General features: G+C 40.4%; 1 protein-coding gene and 1 long non-coding RNA gene across 3 annotated transcripts in view; both read left to right on the forward strand.

Annotated features, from left to right (window-relative positions):
- The window catches only part of LOC139355625 (CUB and Sushi multiple domains 1), a 2,038,620-nt gene that overhangs the window by 1,001,579 nt on the left and 1,019,546 nt on the right, over nucleotides 1–17,495 (forward strand). The window lies entirely within an intron of this gene.
- Nucleotides 8,342–17,495, forward strand: part of LOC139355627 (uncharacterized) — a 48,024-nt gene continuing 38,870 nt past the window's right edge. The window contains exon 1 of the long non-coding RNA XR_011606416.1: nucleotides 8,342–16,856. This is a non-coding gene — a long non-coding RNA (uncharacterized lncRNA). The remainder of the gene's footprint in view (nucleotides 16,857–17,495) is intronic.

The raw sequence follows: 17,495 nt of genomic DNA on the forward strand, positions 1-17,495 counted from the left end.
CTGGATCCAGGCTGGAAGACATCTTCTACATCACTGGAATCTCTCTGGGTGTTTGCTAGGGAAGTTGGTGGGAAATTTCTCAGTGGGAACTATGACCCTGTGTGCCCTCGTGTCTGATAAACTGTTGCCTCTTAGCTTAGCTGCTGTCTTCAAATAGCCATGATTAGCCAGGGATAGAGTAGTATTATACTTGTATTTTTAGGATGACTTATATTGTCCTGTTTGCAATGGTGCAAAAGCCCTGTGGAGTCATTCTTCTTAATATTATCTACTATTATCCGTTTATCTATTATTGTAGATTTAAAAATAAAACTGAGATGTGCAGAGGACAGGAGATGGCAAAGCTGGTGGAACCCTTGGCAGAGCTCAGGTTCAAGGTCTCTGACTCCAGGACATTTTCATTTCTCTGTGTATAGCCCCCCAGTCAGTGTAGGCCAGGTCTGAGCTTCAGTGCCCTGTCAGAGAAGTGCAGTTTCTCTGTTTCAGGCCTGCAGGCTGGATCATAAAGCCTTGAACAGGTAACTGTCGTGGTGGAGATGGAAAAGCAATTTAGCATATGTGCTGGGTCACCAGAGTGTTTTGTGTGTGTGTGTGACATTTAATGTTTATCATAATAGTCAAAAGAAGTATCTTGACACAGCCATAAGGACTGCGTTTAAGTGGAACTCTCAGCTTTCAATGAATCTTCAGTGGAGGCTGAAAAGCAAAAGATGGTTCTCCTAAATAACTATGGAAACCTACAGGAGCACATTTAAAACAGAAAACAGAGTAATTTGAAGTACCTTTTTAGGGCCTATACAAATGCATAACATGATTTATCTTTAAAAGACTATTACTTTAGAGTAATTTTACATTGACAGTCTCTGAAATATTTAATGACTCAAATGGGTATATTTAAAAGGTTTCCCCATTCCCGAATTGCACGGACAGGGACGAGGAGCATTGTGGGTGATGCTACCTCTTCCCAAGCACAGATCATTCCACAGAACCAGGAGGGCGGTGTGAGTGACTGTGAGTGGAGTGAGGGCAGATACACATATGATTTTCCAATAATCTATTTTTTAAAAAGGACATAAGCAAGGGCACTCGAAGAAGAAGCTACTTGGAAAATTGTTAAGAACAATAATAGGATTAGCCTTATTTTCATTTAATTTGGAGTGAAATTACCTGCTCGGCTATGTTTTAAGTCAGGGTTGCCATGGCAGCGGTGGAGGCAGTCTCAATATAGGGGATGATGTCATGTGCCAAAATTATCTGTATATTAAGCGTACGGTGGGTTAGTAATTTAAGCTTCATAGGCTGTATGTACATTAGATGAAACTGACTTTTTTTTTTTTTTTTTTTTTACACTAGTCAGATTCTCATTTTATGCAGGTTGGCTTCTTATCAATCCCTTACTTTAATAGAGAGTTACCATTTCTAGTTCACTTTATAGCATGGTCTAGTCATTATTTTTCTTGCAGTTAGAAAGGAAATGTGTAGTGGTAAAGCTACCCAAGTGTTTTTTTTTTTTTTTTTTTTTTTTTTTTTTCTGAAGAGATGTGAGGTTGTGGCCTGTAACTTGTACTTCTAATAATATCAAGAAGAAAGAAAATTGATTTCATTTCTGAGTTCTCCCTCTGTGGTTTCTAAATTAAGACATGTAGGTTAATGGGATTAAGGTTATAGAATCTTGGCTGGGAACACTGAGGGAGCATTTACTCTGTTGAAAATATGAACTTATGTAACGAAAGAACCAGGTGTCCATCCCCTTCTGTCACAGGGAGTGTGTAGAAGACAGAGAAGGTAAGGAAAAAGAAAATAAAAATAAATGCATTGAAAATGTTTTCCAACACAAATTTAAATGCACCAATTTCTTAACTTCCATGACTGAGCCTCAGCTCCCTGAGACAGAGCCTGGAAGCCTCAGAGTCCCTTCCCAGGCTGTCCACAGCTGCCCGGTTGGCTCCATCCTGGCTTCCTCCCTGCCAGGCTCAACCAGTGAACCCATCCCTGTCTTTATGTTAGTGTGCGTTTGCATCCCTGGTGCGTTTGTTCAGCTGCACGCCTCCACGTGGAAATCCCCTACTGCCCATCTATTATTGATCCCATTATCATAATGCTTAGAGGGGCGTGCAGAGTACCTGGAAGAACACTACAGAAATAATGCAAGTGAAACAAACAGGTTATGTGATCTCCCTCCCAGGAAAACAGCCATAAGAAATGCAAGAACATTTCTTCCGCTTTGGATTAGGGCTGCCTTTTTACTTCAAGAGAAATATCTGTTACTTTATGATTTTTTAAGGTGTAAGCTCTATTTTTCATGAACCAGCATAACTTGACCCTTTTGCCTACCTGGTGTAGGCAAGTTTACAAGGGAAACTCTGGGCGACAGTTGTGTAGCCTTAGTTTATTTTGTTCCCATTAACCCAGCACAATTTTACTATTAGATCAATCTAATCAGTGATTGGCTGAAGTTAAAACAAAACTTCAGAGAAATGGGGAAAGCTGAGTGAGCCTCAGAGAACCCTTGAAGGGTCAGTTAACGCCTCCAGTGTTTACTCAACTTGTCACTTAATTGATAATTGACTTGGTGTCTATTTAATTTCTAACAAGGGAGAATTATAGAGGAAGACGCTGAGTAACAGACTCCCTGAAACCAATCCTTCTCTCACCCGCCCCAAAATTAAAGGAAGGAGGCATCATCTTCTCCCGCCTCATATTATTATTAACTATTTTGAATTCATTTTACAGAAAATTTGCAGAACACAGAGAGTTGCTGTATATCCTAAACCTAGCTTCCCTCGTGTGAACATCTTACATAACCTTAGTGTAAACCTAGCTTCCCTCGTGTGAACATCTTACATAACCGTAGTGTAATTATTGGCACCAAGAAATCCATGAAGCCACCGTGCCACTAACTCACTTTTAGACTCTGTTTGATTTCCTCTGGCTGTTGTACTGATGTCTTTTCTGGTCCAGGGCTCCAGCCGGGGACCCACAGAGCATTTGGCAACTGTGGCTGTTTCCATCTTTCTTTGTTTCTATGAACTTGACCTATCCCATGCTAACAGTTCCATCTTTTGGGAGAAAAATGGTTTTGGAAAAGCAATGACATCATTTGTGAATATGGAGGAGACCATGCAGCAATGCTCCAGTGCCACCAATTGAAATGGGCAGATTTGTTTTTTGTGTTTTCCTTTATGATTTTTTTTTTTTTTAATGTTAAGACTGGGTCTCCTTCTGTCTCCCAGTCTGGAGTACAGTGGTGCTATCATAGCTCACTTCAGCCTCAAACTCCTGGACTCAAGCCATCCTCCCACCTTAGCCTCTCTCGTATCTGGGACTACAGGTGCAGAACCCTGGCTAATTTTTTAAATTTTTTGTAGACACAGGGACTTGCTATGTTGCCCAGGCTGGTTTCAAAATCCTGGACTCAAGTAATTCTCCTGCCTCAGCCTCCCAAAGTGCTGGGATTACAGTCATGAGCCACAACAGCCAGTCCCATATTTTCTATCTTAAATTTGGATTCAGTAATTTTATTTCACAAACCTGTTGTAAGGTATGCACCTGAACACTTTTTTATGGAAGCAAGTATAGCATAAAGAGGAAATAAATATTATGAAGATTTATAAATATATTTACATATATCTAACAATAAAACTGTATAATATATGTACATACAGACACATGTATATATGTATATATGTACACATTTCTCCTTTACTTGAACCTCTACATACCAGCTGAAGGTCTAAAGACATAATTAGCATGATATTGTAGCTCTATTCATAAACCCCTCTTTTATTTAAAATGCCATTTCTATGTTTTTTCAATAGTGTATTTTTTCTAAAAAAAACCCATTTACTACTAATAATTACTAGTATTGGTTATATAACAGAAAAATGTAAACAATAGTTGCTACTGCTACTTGGAGATACTACTATTCCCATTTTATAGATGAGAAAAATAGGCTTCAAAGAAGTTAAATATTCAACCATCCAGCAAGCAAAGAGGCAGAGTGGAGACTTGAACAGAGACAGTCCCAAGGTATATTTCTTCCTCTTTTTAAAAGAGTTGAGATCACATTTCTTTGCTAACTTTAAAACAGGAAGATGAAAGCAGTGTGTGGGCACTCCACTATCATCCTAGAATTTCTTCAGCAACTTCTGCCTCAGTGCATACAAAGAAAGTGCCCCACCACTTCTGATTTCTACTCAGCTCTGTTACTGTGTGGTGGTGTCACCACCGGCTACTCTTCCATGTTTCTTTCCAGCGTTATTAACTAGACTGTAATGTAATCACCTTAGCATACTTGCTTGTTAAGCATGTTTCGGGGTATAACATAATGATGGATATTATCAGGCTTCTAAGAGGACACATGGATGACAGGCTGATGTCACCGTGAACTATCGCATAAAGACGTGACTAATCAGAGTTGTATATGCAACGACCCACTGAAGTCCTAGGCAGGTGGAGAAACCTGGCCATCCCACATTACCCCAAAACCTAGGTACCTCCACCCTGAAACTCAATAGGCAAATAATGTGAATTTTTTTCAATACCAGCTAATTCTACTGTATGGAAAATTTCTAACATGATTGGTGGCTTTCTTTCACATGCCTTATCCCAGATAGTTTTATTTTCACCTGGGTGGATTAGGCACCCTCTCCACAATGTCTCCTGTGGGGCCAATTTCCAATCTCCACCTTTTCTCTCAGCTGGTGGCCAGGGATGGTTTAATTCCTTCACTGGGCAGTGAAGGAATTGCTGGGAAAAAAATGCTGCAACCCCGCAAGTGGAGTGAAGGAGGCAGGCTGTGTTTTAGAGGTTTCAGTCAGATGTGGTTTTGCAACACAGGTTTTCCCTCCTGTCTTTCTGAAAAGCACCATCTCTAGCAGGCACTGAAAAAAGGGTCTTTCATGTCGGAATTAACCTGCAGGAGCAAAGAAGGTGGCTCTCCATGAAGGGGCAGCTGCACTCTCTGATTCGCTACCAGGAGCATATACCCTAGGAATTATTTCCTGCCCTCCCCTCTCCTTCCTCATGAAAGGGATGGACTCACCAGCAGGTGCCCCTGCAACTCGGAGAAGACACTGACTGTCTTATTTCCTAGAATTAAGCCCAACTTTCAGATTTCTTCACAAATTCTAGAAATAGCATTCTAGAGCAATCCTTTAATTTGGGTTAAGTAAATACCAGAATTTCAATAAAGTTAAAAAAAAAGATTTCAAAGAAAACATATTTGAAATATGGAACATTTTTCTAATTTATTGAATGGTGTGGACAAAATGTAATATTTTACCCCAAGATTCCATACAATTGTCCCGACTGAGGGGTAGCAGAGAAGAAGAAAACATCCCTGGTCTCTAAAGATGGGAACAGTAGGAAAAATTGTTATCCCAGGAGAGAATTCCCGGTCTCCATCCTTACCATTCTTAGGGCAGAGATGAACTCTGCCGCTCTGGTGTCATACTTCTCTCATATCAAATTTCTCCAAATTAACCTCATTTTATTGGAAAATACATTTCCTATAAATTATTTAAGCTGTAGGCAATGAAAAAAAAACCCTCTTTTATGGATTAAAATTCATTTCGCCAACTATGAAATACCTGTTTTTTATAATCACACTTCCTTCTTTTTGTATGTGGCCCTTAATCCTGGAAACAATAAAAAAGTAAAACAAAATTAACACTGTTAAATACATTTTTCGTTTGAAAACACACTGCCTTCTAAAGGGCCGTTGTACCCGCTCCAGTTTAGTCATTCTCAAATAATGCTGCTTAACTCTGATTTATTCCTCAAATCAACCAGTTGGCACATCCTCGTGTTCCAATTGTACATTTTGATATTTTCATTTAGAGTTTCTCTCGAAGCCATGAATATCTCATTTTTCTCTTTCTTCTGAAAGTTTGCACAATTTCATGGAGGACTGGTTAGGAGAGTAAGGTAATTTTGTGCAATCCAATACTCCTCCAACAAATGTGACATTCTATGGCTTGGGTTCCTTCCTGTTGGCACATGCTATCCAAGCTTAATATGTCCTTTAAGTGAGCACTGGCCTAGAACATTAACGTTTCCCACCTTTGACTTTAATAAATACGAGTACCTAAGTTCTTCTGATTCAAATCTCTTTAGAGAATCACAGTATCATTTCTTAATAAAGATATATATCATAAAGGCTTTGATTTTTTTTTGAATCATAAATTTAAAATAGATGGCACCTGAGAAATCTCTGAACACAATCCCTTTATCGTTTGGGGAAAAAAAGAACTGCATCATGAATAGATCGTGTCCTTTATCCTCCTCTGAGGAGTGCTGTTAGTTGGCTAGAAGAGAAACCAGGTTTTCTGTCTCTGTTACCACAGCTGGTTCCAGCAGGCTAAGAAGCCACTCTTACCTATCTTGGAGAGCGATGGGCAATGCCCTCTTTCGTTTCTTCGTTACCTTTCCATGATCAGCCTGTAGACGCATAGTTGCTAAGCCAAGATGACTGATTCAGACCTCGGTTTGAATGAGACTTGGGCTCTAGTCTTGGGTTTATGACTTCTGAGCTTGATGACCTAGAGCAGGTTTGCTCTGGAAGTCCCAGATCGCTGTCTGTGAAATGGAAGTGATCACCATGTCCCTCGGAGAGCTGCTAACTACAGCAAATGAGCAGACACTTGGAAAACCCTTAGCACAATGCCCACCCCACACAGCAATTGCTATAACTAGCTGCACGTTTACTGCTGTAAGAAGCAGTGCCATAGAGAGTTCAGATTTCTGCCCTACAATGAAAAAAAAAAAAAACACCTTTTGAAATACAAAGTGTTTTGAAAAATGATTTTAACCTATATCTAGTTCTAAAAGTCTGTGCTCAGCAAATAACCTTCAAATTTTTTGAGTTATAAAAACTGTTACTTCTCCACTGGACTTCTAAAACATTGATCTTACTTTGGTTATGAATTGTGTGACAATAGCAACAGTAATAATATCACTTTAAAAGAAAAATTAGGACCTCAATGGTGACCCTTCCTTGTTGTCTGGAAATATAATTGACCATAATCAGCACTGTTTCACATTCAGGGTTGTTTTTGTATATGCCCGTCAACTTTGTGAACGAAAATCAAAATGCTATCCCGGTTTAGATCCTGTATGTCACTTAGTAAAAATGAAATGTGAGAACAGTGGAATTTTGACCGAAGTATGTATTTACCTATTAAACGTTCCTCTCCAGCTTTCACGTGCACGGGACTCACCGGAGATCTCTTCAAAATGCAGACTGTGATCTAGCAGTTCCGGAGTGAGTCCAGAGATTCCCTGTTTCCAACAATCGTTCGGCTCTGGTTGGTGCTGCTGTTCTCTGCTCCAGAGCCTGAGTTGTGAGAGGCTAGGGTATTTGTGAGTGGCGTACAGATTTGACAAACACAGAAGTAAAACCGTAACTAATTATTATTCATCATAATTTCAGGTTTTCCTCCAAACTGAAAAACATTGCAGTAGTTATGCTATTTTGGAATTTGATGCAAGCTCTTTTGTCTTTGTTGAAATGCTGTGTGATATTTATAATGGGCTGCTGGGACAAGATGGAGATGATCCAGAAAGCCGAGGTTCAATATTGAGTTTCAGATTTAGGATTCACAGACTCACCAGGGTCTCACTGCTTAGAGACTCTGATTTAGTTTTCGGAACCAGCCCAGCTGCCCAGCAGATTATGAATAAGAGGTGACATCAAAAGGGTATTAAAAAAATCACAATATTTCAACAGCTTCCCTATGTTTTTAGGCAAAGTAGCGTTTCCAAGTCTATTAACAGCTGTGTGTTGAAAGTAAAATCATTTTGAGTTCTTTTCAAGAACATAGAGTTAAAAAGTTGAGCGGTTTCCTTTGTTGGGGATTTCTCAGTCTTTTGATGTCAGACCATTCGATGTGACTCTCAGAGATCAGGTAGAAGATGTTGCAATGTGCGAAACAGATTGGACCCTGAACCATTTCTTTTTGGCAGGGTATCAATTAACATCTGGAACTATGGGTTTGGATAAGGCTATGCTTCTTGACATGGCGCAGAGACTGCTCTGGCCTGAGTCCTGTCAATATTTACATTCCATTTTGCACTTTATTCTGCTAGTGAGCTCCTTCCAACTTGCAGTTTCCTATTTCCAATCCATTTTCTCTGTCTGGGAACTCTCTATTTTGCTTTATCAGCAAAGCCTTATTTATCCTTCACAGTTCTCAGAGGAGAATTGGCCTTGGAGTGAGAAGAATGAGGAATTAAAAATGGTGTTCCTCCCCTTCATAGCGGCACCATTTGGGCTAGAGTCTAACTCCCAGAGTTTTGGTTTCCTGACTATAAAAAGAGATAAAGATACTTGCCTTGCTGGGTGAATATGAAAGTAAAAGTCAGAAACCTACCACTTTACCAGGAACGGAGACAGACAACCCTGATATCCATTAGTCATTATCATGCCATAGTGTGATCAACAACAAATCAGCAATGCAGGTGCAAAGATGCTGTCCGTGTTTGGAGGAGAAAGAAAGCATTGCTCAGGGAGGTCATCGCAGAACGTGCTACAGAAACACCGGGCGCTGTGTAGCCTCAGCATGGGAAGCGTGTACACAGGAAGAGTGTTGGCTGCTGTTGTGGGCATGGTGTGTGTAAAGAAAGAAGTGCATATACTGGATTGCTTTCTCCCGTAGAACTCGGATAGACGCTGTGTGCATAAACACATTCCGGAAAGACGGGAGAAAGTAATCCCAATGTTTTCACAAGATGATAGAAATCACTTTAACATTTTGGATGGGCGTGGTGGCCCACGTCTGTAATCCCAGCACTTCGGGAGGCCGAGGCAGGCAGATTATTAGATGTCAGAAGCTTAAGAGCAGTCTGAACAGCATGGTGAAATGCCCTCTACAGTAAAATTCAAAAATTAGCTGGGCATGGTGGCATGCACCTGCAATCCCAGCTACTCGGGAGGCTGAAGCAGGAGAATTGCTTGTACCCGGGAGACAGAGATTACAGTGAGCTGAGATCGTGTCACTGCATTCCAGCCTGGGCAACAGGGTGAGATTCCATCTTTAAAAAAAAAAGAAAAAAAGAAAAAAAGAAATCACTTTAACATTTTAAAAGCAGGCCCTTGAGCAAAACTCAAACATAATACATTTTCCATGGTTAAATGCTTGTAAAATGTTCACTCTGTCCCTATATCTCGTGGTATAAGGAAAACAGTGCTTTAGGAAAATTATGATTTTGGTATGTTGCATAGATTGGAAAAAAATAAATAATGAGAAAGTTGAAAGAATAAGACACTTATAATTTATAAGGGTCTGCTCATCATGGGAGTAGAAAAAGAAAGGAGGAGGATCTTGCTTTTGGTAGCCAGGGAAGCCAGTTGCTCAGCTTTGCACATGGCTACACCATGATATTTCAGATTTCACCTTGAACTGGAAACATGTTCAACACCAAAATGTCCAGGGCCTGTGGCTAGAAAGTTTGTCTGGGTGTGTCTGAGTGCTCAGGGATCTACATCTCAATGAACACCCTCGAAGAGTTTTCACTGAGCTTTTAGAAACGTAGGGAAGGATCCTAGAAAGAATGTTGATGCCCTCAGCCAGGCGAGGGAAGTTATAAAGCTCCATCCCGTGTCTTTGCACCCTCACAGGGCCCGGGGCACTTTAAAATAAAAGGGCTCCTTGGAGAGATTTTAAGGTGGTGCCTTCCAATGACCTGAGAAATCCTGTTCATCTGAACTTGTAGCTCCCACATATGAGATCCTTGATTTTTGGAAGGGGTCTTCATATAATGAAGAGGAAAAGACTTTTTCCTATCTTTGAGATAGCAAAGAGAAGCGGGGGAGTGGATGGGGCCTGGCTTAACTGAGAGTCAGAGGATAGCCAGGGAAACTTTTAGGCTAGAATGAGAAAAAAAAAATTGAGTTATGCAAAATGATTTGAAATGTTCAAAGCAAGAGTGCACAATGAATTGGGAAGAAAAATTATTTGATGCTCAGACAGACCTAGGGTACAGTCTTAACATTGAAGAATGCTGTCTCACCCTGTCCAACCTGGGTGACAGGGTGAGACTCCATCTCAAAAAAAAAAAAAAAAAAGAAGAAGAAGAAAAATCACTTTAACATTTTAAAGGCAGGCCTTTAAATCAGACTTCTTGAATCAAGTCCTTACTTCATTCTGGGAGGCTGTAATGAGAATTCTAATGTCAACCTAGCAAGCTTCTGTGAGTGCAACAGTTCTGCCAGGCAAGGAGCTTCTAGAAGGTGGTGCCCCTTCAAATAAAATGAAACTGTTATTATTCCATAGTAGAGCAATCCAGGAAGTAAAATTATGTGTTCATTGTATCTAGCTCTTGAAACATTTGGGCTGGAGACTTTTGAGCAGTGATTATATTCTAAAGTGTGTGAGTGTTCATGCCCACGTGTGTTTGTGTGTGTGTGCACATCAGACTAGAGAAGAGGGTAGATGTGCATTCATTTACTTTGTATTAAGAAAAGGAAAACAATGCAATATGTAACCCTAATAAATGAAAACACATATGCCTGCTTTAAAAATAATTTATTCTCTACAAATGTGCTTTGTACATGGTATGGGAGTTTTGTAAAGCATGAAATGGGACTTGAATTTATAACCCATCAGCGCTTCTTAGATACCTTCTAATTTACCACACACTGTGAGAAGGGGCAAGGAAGGCTCTGCTGGCATCCGTCACACCTTCTCCAAAAGTACAGGATCTATGGTGTAATTTTTCATGACAAGTCCCCCCTAAGTAACATAAAAGCCACAGTGTTTTCGAAAGCTAAGAACATGAGCACAGTCATCAAAATGTGGTCAGAGCCACCCTATGAGATCCGTGATTTTCCCCGAAGCTGAATAATCCATCTTTCCCAAGTCTTCACCAAATTCCAGAGTGCTATTTTTAAAGGCTTATAATGAACTGCAATAAAGCTTGAAATAAAGTGTTCATTTTCTGGACATAGATGCAAACTTTCTTTTTATTTCTGGCTTTCTTCTTGCTCCTCTTTCTCTTCTGTTCCCTCTAGTTTTTTGTGTGTATGATCTCCTTTCACCCACAGACACATGCACAAATAAATACACACACACACACACACACACACACACACACAATCCTGAACCAATAAATCATTCTGTTTTTCATAAAACACAAGTAACAAGCCTTGGCAGTTTGTTCAAATGAAACCCCTAGCTATATTTTTTCTTACTTGAAGAATCCAAATATTGTAGGATATATGTGTGTGTGTGTATATATATATATATATATACAACCTAGATGAAAAATCAAAATAGTGTACTTATTAGTGCTGGATTCAAAATGAGCTAGTCATTATTTAATGCCACTTTACATGATAGAAACATATATCAATGTGTCTCTTTTTCTAGGTTTGTTCTCTTAGAACCAAAAGTATTCACTGCTTTAGAATTGAAAAGTCTAAATAGGAAAACAGAGACTCCTCATCTGTCATCAGCATTTTCTTTTTGCAATGGATCGAAATTTGGCTCAGTAAACTCTGTGCATGTGTGACATTTTGTTGGGAACATCAATGTGTCATTTGAAGTCAAGCTTGCCACTGGCTTTGCAGGATGGCTTTGCTGTGCAGGTGGCGGGGTGCACGTCAGTCCAGGAGGTTCCTAACCTGAATTTTCTGCGACGTGCTCTACAGCTGCAATAGACAGCCCCATCAGACACTACCAGTCTAGGGGAACATCTAACCATAGTTAGCAATGGCCCTCAATCCATGGGATTGGAACTTATCCTGAAAATACACTCCACATGATCTCTATCGTGAGACACGTGGACTGTGGTTTGAAAAATATCGTTTGATAAATGGGGTTTATGAAAAAACTAAAATAGAAACATTAAAAACAGAATTGGGGCTGTCCTTCACCACGGCGCTGAAATGGCATCCAAGGGCAGTTTCCTGTCCCAAGTCCCATAAGTGTATTTTCCTGATAGTTTGATACCTACCCTGATGACTTACAGGTAATTTTAGATGTGGGAGGATGCACAATGATGTCTGCGGCCTTCTAAATCACTAGAGGCTCCTGGGGAAAAGAGCCAGCCAACTGTGGATTGGGATCCCGGCCCTGTGATTTATCCCGCTGTGCTGTCTTGGGCTACTAGCTTCAGGGACCCTGTTTGCTTTTTGTTTTGTTTTGTTTTCAATCTATAAAGTACATATAACGATATCTATTTTTCAGAGTTATTGTAAAGACAAGAGTAGGAAACACTAATGGTTTGGCCTTGTCCTTGGTATGCTTGGAGCTGCAATGATGAAAGTGGCCATCGTGCCCCCCTCAGAATCCTCCAGTGACTTCTTGCCCTCTTTCTGACCCTGTCCGTTACCCGTGGGCAGCTCCTTCCACATTCAGCTTCCTACAGATGCCAGGTGCTTCCCTCTGCCTCCTGATCTTGTGAGGCTTCTCGTCCACCACCCTGGTCTGAGATCTGCCCTGTCTTTGCCCCACATAATTTAATGGTCTTTTTCTTTTTCTCTGAGCGAGCAGTACTTCATAATAGTAGTGAAATTCTAAATGACTATGACCATAATTCTAGTGCACATAATCCTAAAGCACATAATTCTAAATAGTATGCACATAATTTATGGTGCATTAGTTTTCTGATCCTTAGGGAGTATATACTAATAGTAATCATGTGACTTAAGATCTTTTTATTAATTGCATGTCTTATTCTGCTTACCATATATTAGCTCATTTAGTTTTACTAACAACCCTGGAGGTTTGAACAAGGATTATCCTCATTTTGCAGATGAAAATATTGAGGCAGAGGAGGATTGTGTAATTTACGCAGTATCACACAGCTCAGGGATGCAGACCAGGATTTAAATCCCAGCACTCTTAAGTTTTAGCTCAGATGGTAGTTCTGACTAGTTTTGTATGACGGGAAACTTCACAGATAAAGCTGCATTATTCCCTGCAAGTGCAAGTGCATGCCCTCCTGCTGACTCACTGAAAAGTGAGGCTCTGCCAACTCCCTCTTCTCTTGACTTTGCAAAGTGCGTGGCCTGTCGGATGACAGGGGCTCCATGCATGTTTATTAAATGCAGGACTGAACAAATGAAACACAAAAATAGTCGTTCTTTGGGGCACATTAACGTCAAAGAAGGAAACTATGACAGGAGACATCATTAAGAGACAGCTCAAAGGGAACAATACTGCTCTAATTGATACAATTTAAAATAAACATTATGAGTGATGTGATGGAAAACGATGTAGACAGACTTAGGTAAACACAGTTGTATTTATTTATTTATTTATTTTTCTATGAGTTATTGGGATACAGATGGTATTTGGATACATGAGTAAGTTCTTTAGCCGTGATTTGTGAGATCCTGGTGCACCCATCCCCTGAGCAGTATACGCTGCACCATATATGTTGTCTTTTATCCCTCACCCCCTCCCACTCTTCCCCCAAAGTCCCCAAAATCCACTGTATCATTTTTATGCCTTTGTGTCCTCATAGCTTAGCTCTCACCTATCAGTGAGTACATACGATGTTTGTTTTTCTACTCCTGAGTTATTTCACTTAGAATAATTGCATGTTCTTTACTGGAGAAAACGATTGAGATACCCATTCTTGGAGGATCTTGTACGTGCCGCATAACTATCACTGTTTTCCATCTGGAGGACTCCTGACATTTTAGCATGTGTTATGTAAATAACAAGTCATTGGAAGGAACTAGAAGGATGGGCATTTTTGACTGTGCGAAAAATCACGGTTACTACAGGATAGATGAATGAGGAACCTCTGGGTTTGGGTACAAAGGTGGGCCAAGGTGAGCCGGGCGCCTACTCTTTATGAGAAAACCACTGGGAAAAGCAAGGATGTTTTAGAGCAATTGTGAGTTTTAGCCTGAAAATAAAAACAGTCTCCACCTTCACTCCTAACTTGAAAGGATTTTCAGAGTAGCCGACTACTGGGGGTGGGGACATTAGTGGTTGGCTAAGGGGTATGTATCCCCAGTCTAGGTGAGACTCTCACCTGCAGCAGAAACAAAAATTCAGAAATTCAGAAGCTTGGGGGCTTTTTAGTCCTTGTCACACAGTTCTTTTAAATTCTCCAAATTCTCAAAAGAATACGCAGAAACGCCTGTGTATTTTCATTCGATACAGAAAAGGCATAAGCCAAAAGTAAGGCATCATTTGGGCATAACAAACAAAATAAATTAAGGGCGGGAATATTTTAACCACAAATTTGAATGGAAAACCAAAGAGAGACACTAGAAATCTAAATGGCATAAACAACATAGAAGCAGAGATGAGCAGAGTGAATTGTGAGAAAGTTTGGCAAAAAACATCTTCACAAACATGTAAGATGTGAAGATTTCCCTGATCATAGGAGTGGGAGAAATATTTTATGCCACTAGGAATATATCAACACTTAAAATCTCGTATAAAAGCTCAAATTCAGGAATATCTCGTAACTGCTTCCTGATACATATTAATTACAGTGTGACAAGAATAGCTTTGGGATATGCTCAGATACAGTGCAAGTTCACCTTTTCCCCTAATAATTAAGTTCCCACCTATGCCAATGGTTGATAATATAAGACATAGCTAATTTTGATTGTGAAAAGTGATAACATTATGTCATATATTATAAAATGCTCTATAAACAGTAAAGCACTATACATTGATAAAGCCCATTTTCTAGGAAAAACAGAGAAAAGTAATCAATTGGGAATAGAAGATGTTATGTGGGTGAGCCTGTCATTTAAAATAATTGAACCATTCCCTTATGAATATACAGTTTAAAGTATTTGTGAGTTGTTCAAGCCAGTTCTTAATACTTAACTTTGGCAGTGTTGGCTGAGGCTATAGTTCATATTGTTGATGAAAAAGGGTCTTTATGGAGTACGCCCTTCAGTTTACAAAGTTTATTTGTGACTGTTGACAGTATAAACAGCTCTGAAAATTTAGACACTTCTCCATATTGTCTTCATGGGTTTATGTTGCTATAAAGATACCGCAGACAGTGGCTTAAATAACACACACTGATTTCTCACAGTTCTAGGGCTAGAAGTTTAGGATCAAGGTTCCAGCTTATTTGGTTCTGGGTACGCGTTGTGTCCTGGCTCATAGATGGCACCTGCTCGCAGGGTCTTCATGTGGCGGGGAGAGAGCTCTGGAGTCTCTTCCTCTTTTTATAATCTCATCATGTTGGCCTCATCCTCGTGACCTCATCGTACTGTAGATGTTTTCCAAAGGCCTCAGCTCTTAGTATCATGACTTGGAGAGCTACAGCTTCAATATATGAATTTTGGAGTGACATGACATTCAAGCCAAAGGCACACTGTATCCTGTGAGTTGCATGCACATTTATCAACTGCTTCTCCTGCAGCCTTTGCATGGAGCCTCTTTGGCTGCACTGATGTCTCCTCCAGCTGTCCTCAGTCATTCTCTCATGCCTTAGAATAGCAGTCACAATAGCATGATCCCTGACTGGCTCCTCTGATTCTACCTCCAGAACAAATTAGAGCACCTTGCAATCCGCTCCAAGAAAGAAAGATGCCCTAAATTTCCCGGCCTAAAACTTCCTATACATGATTGAGATTTGGCTGTCCCTGTCTCTTAGTGTGCTGACATCTCACTGGTGTTGTAAAATGTGGTCAGGGCCCGAGGCCCCATGTTGAACTATGAAGTAGAGCGCTCTCAGCGCACTGGCCGCTGGTCAAAGGTCGCTGTGCACATCTAGAGGAAAGGAGGGAACGTCGTGTGGTCCAGGTGTTGTGCAGCGTCTTTGTTGTTGTTCTTATTTTCTAATTGTTGTAAAATGCAAGCTTCTAGAAGGCAGTGTAAAAACAGTGGAACCTGTGGCTAGCAATCAAAGACTCATTATGATGCTAATTCCCTATCTGCTCACTGTTCCCATATTGTGTTCCCTTCATTAAAGCTAATGGGAGCACTGGGAAGGGATCAGGAGACCAGACCTCAGTAAATTGTTGATTCCTCCAGAAAAGAAAGCTGCTTTCCCTTAAAAGCATGAGCACCATCAGGCACTGATGTCATGTGCTGGGGACACATCTCTTGTATCAATATCAGAATGCTCAATTAGCCATAATTAGAGCTGGGTTGGGCAGGAGTAATTTCATCATCACCACGAGGAGGTGGAGAGAGAGCAGCGATGACACTTTTCCTTCCCATTACTTCCCCCCAACGTGCCTCAATCTATTCATTAGACCCTGTGAGGATCCATATTTTTGAAGCCCTTTGCCAAATTCACGTAAGTGTGTTTCAGGCTGCATGGTAGAATGTATTGAAATAAAGCCCCCATATTCATGGATTTCTTGCAGTGATGCCTGTATTGGTAGGTAGGTTCCAAGAGTATGAATAGAAAAAAAAAATGAGTGGAAGAAATCTATGAATTATGAATATTTCATAAATGAGATGTAAAATTATGTGTGCTTACCAGAAAGAAAAAAGGAAAAAAGAGAGCCATGTGGGAACAGTTGTTTTTGTGGGGTTTGTGTGGTTACAGGGGTGACTGAGGCCCCTATGTCAGGTCACCTCTGCTGGGGGCTGCCACACCCTGGGCATCCTAGCACGTGGCAGTGACCTCACAACAGGAGTCCTGCAGACAGGCTGTTTCCTCACTGGAGAAGAAGTTTCTCTTGAGGGCAGGGCTTGCTGTTCATGTTGTTATCCCCCTGAGACTTTCTCACAGACACCTGGTTTCACGCTTGCTCCAGTAAACGTGCTTTGTGGGGAAGCTATGAGATGGACAAGCAGGCGTCTATCTGAGTAAGAGCTGGGAGATGCTCTCGTGGTAAGGGCTGGTGGATGGACACATAAGAGGCAGCCGTCCACATGAGCTCTCCATGGCACGATGTGGCTGACGTGAAACTGGAGGTCAGTTACCATTCTTTCATTTATTAAATTTATTTTCAATCTATTTTCACAAGTTATTTCTGGTGACTTGCTGAAAACCTACAGAATCATATAAGGAAATTGGTAATGAAAGCCCAGAGGAGTACATTAATTAAGCATACATGTAGATTCACAAAATTGTGAAGACCAAAATTATTTCCAGACATCTATGACAAAAAGAGAAAGTTGGTGATTTACCACATTCTTATTAGCAGAAAGGAGAAGGTTCTAGATTTCTCTCAAGAGTGGCAATGCTCTTCTTAGCACGCAATTTGAAAATAAAATTTAATATGGGGCTTTATGCCAGAGTCACAGAGTAATAAAAATGTTTGCTGCTCTGAACAGCAGAATCCAAAACTGTCAGAGCAAATTACCTGTGAGTTTTCCTTAAGGTAATATTTTTTTAAGTCAAGCCAGTGCCATCCAAAACAACTCAGAGAAGATGCAAGAAACACGAACAACAACAAAAACAAAACCTTTAAAGATTTCTCTCTTCAGCAAAATGTATTGAGTGCCTTCTACTTGACATTGCTTTGCTGAGTATGGCAGGACATGGGGAAAGGAATGAAATGGGATCTGTGTTCAGGGAACCCACAATCTCCTTGGATCATACGATGGGAA

This window comes from Macaca nemestrina, chromosome 8, assembly GCF_043159975.1.
Source record: "Macaca nemestrina isolate mMacNem1 chromosome 8, mMacNem.hap1, whole genome shotgun sequence".
Taxonomy (NCBI): Eukaryota; Metazoa; Chordata; class Mammalia; order Primates; family Cercopithecidae; genus Macaca; species Macaca nemestrina.